The sequence below is a fragment of the Hypanus sabinus genome, unplaced genomic scaffold (assembly GCF_030144855.1).
Source record: "Hypanus sabinus isolate sHypSab1 unplaced genomic scaffold, sHypSab1.hap1 scaffold_219, whole genome shotgun sequence".
Classification (NCBI taxonomy): Eukaryota; Metazoa; Chordata; class Chondrichthyes; order Myliobatiformes; family Dasyatidae; genus Hypanus; species Hypanus sabinus.
In genome coordinates, this window is record NW_026780298.1 from 306,345 (window position 1) to 308,946 (window position 2,602).

Below are 2,602 nucleotides of genomic sequence, written 5' to 3' on the forward strand. Positions count from 1 at the left end.
GAATGGTCTGAACAGAATGGCTCATGGGAAGAGTCCTTCACTCCCTCTAGATACTCGCTGCAACAAATATCCAATGGGTCGTCGATTGCGGGATTGAATTATTCATTTTGTCAGCCAGTCAGCGAAGGGCAGGCAGGTGTCAATACTGAATTACGAGGGTAACTTCCATGGGTGAGTCTGGCCGGGATATTCACAAAGAATGACGGGGTTATCTGGAGTGCTGCTATGGACACGAAGTAAAGAAAATGGAAGACCAAACATCAATAAAGGTATGGAAGCAGATTTACAATGGAGCATCCAATACGATCTGAACAGATGCCGTCTCGGACGGGAAAAGACGTGATGTAATAATATATAATAGTAGTCTGATTTTCTGCCCCCCGTGAGTGATGGACGTGATTGCCGTGGAACCACTGCACAAGTGTTTAACCAGGAAATTACCGAACATGTAACTTTTCCGATATCAGCGGAGAATCTGTCATTGTCTCCTTGAAGCGGAGGTCCAGGAGTTGTTTCGCACATAACGTAAACAATTATTAGCGACATACAGTGGCCTCCACTAGTTTGGGGCACCACTGGTCAAAATTTATGTTACTGTCAATATATTAAGTGAACAGAAGTTGAAATGATCTCCAGAAGTCATAAAGTTAAAGATGAAACTTTTTTTCAACATTTTAAGCAAGATTAGTATATTATTTTTGTTTGTACAATTTTACAGTGAAAAATAGGAAAGGAACACCATTCAAAAGATTGGCCACCGCATGAGATTTGAGCTCTGAGATAACTTTGACCAAGGTCTCAGACTTCAATCAGCTTGTTAGGGCTGTGCCCTGCCGACCGAGCCTACTGCACATTCAGGGTTCACAATGATGTCTCCACTACATTGGAAAATAAAACACAACCTGGATTTGCTCGGACTGCGAGCATGGTTGATCCTAAGCTCATCACAATTTAATGCTTAATCCACTGATATTCGGATTACTTTCCTCTCTCTGGGGTCTTCTCCACTGCTATCGTATGCATAACATAAGTGAGGAGAACGGCATCCCATCTTCCAATTAGACACCTCACAACAGTAGAGAACACACTGGTATTTGTTTTCTTATTCCGGCTGAATTACCTTTCGTTGTTACTCTGATGAAGCCCATGAACCCTTCCTGCTCCTGTACCATATAATCCTAAATAACGGCCAGTTTTTCGCATAACGTTCCATGGTCTAATTGGTCTTTCACCGCCCTGTCATCTCCAGGTTGAAAACTGGCACACTTGCTCCACTGACTCAATCCTCTGGGTTTGGGTTGACGAGGATTCTCTTTCTACAGATTCTGCTAGTTTGGAAGTGTTCTAACAATTTTTCTCCTTCGCACCATGGAATGACATCGTACCGAACCATACTTTAGGGAAAAATAATGAGGCCTACATTGTCAAATCCCTGAGGGCAACACAGGCTGATCTATGGAAGGGAGTAAAGTGGAGGCATTAGCTGACGTGGTGCAATGACAGGTGAATTACATCCAAAAAATCGCGAGACTTCACCGAGGAAGAAATGCACGCTGTGGAAAGCGACTGTGTTATGAAAGAAGAGTAAATACCTGTGTGTGAGCTCAGTAAGTTTGTACCCGCCACAAAGAGTCAACGCATAGTGAATGTAATACTGGGGAAAATTAATTCACGCTGGCCGGGCACTCCTCGACATCCTGAAATAACTTTCAAGATCGCAACTTTGGGTCATGCACTTCCGCGATGGCTAGTCTCCACAGAGTTGTCGCGGTATGCTGAAAACCGCTATTCCTATCTTTAATTTATCACATTAATCTATTAGCTTTCAATTTCGTTGACTCAAACATTATGGCCCTTTCCTCCGACATGTGAACTTGGTAACTGATTGTGTCCTTCCCAACTCAGACTGGTTCAAGCCAAACACACTGCGCAGACCACAAGATCACAGGCTGTTCCTTCTCATCTGAAAATGGTTTGCTTTCGATCATCAAAGAGAAAGCAATTCATTGTGTCCACCTGTAGTTGCTTTGATGAAGCCATCCCTGAGAACGGACCTCCATTCCGGCGATCACATGGCAAGTACAAAAGCATCTTCTTTGTCTATTTCCATTGCCTTTGCCTCGTTTCTGCTCACTGATTTGCAGATTATGGTTTTCTGAACAACATATATGTTCGTCTGTCGATATGCGTGTCTGCACATCTACCTATCTATCCATGTACCTCTCTATCTATCTGGCCGTCTGCCGGTGTGCCTGTCCTCTGCCTGCCTGTCTCTCTGTCTGTTTGTCTGTGTAACTATATATCGTTCATCTACTTCTTCCCAGATATTGTGACTTTGATCAAGAGCAATCACAAGTGTACGGACAATGAGAAGACGTTTTGAATATTTAAATATTTCTTTTCTCAATCTTCCCGGTTTGATATCCATAAGCTAGATACGCTGTGACATGGGAGTGACGTCAGTTCATAATTCAATTGTCACTTCAAGGGTATTTACAAAGGCCGACTGAATTCCATGATCCAGTAGACAGCGAGTCGGTAGAGTGTAATCCCTCACTTGCTGTCGCAGTTTTAACTGTATTGATGATATATGGTTTGTTGG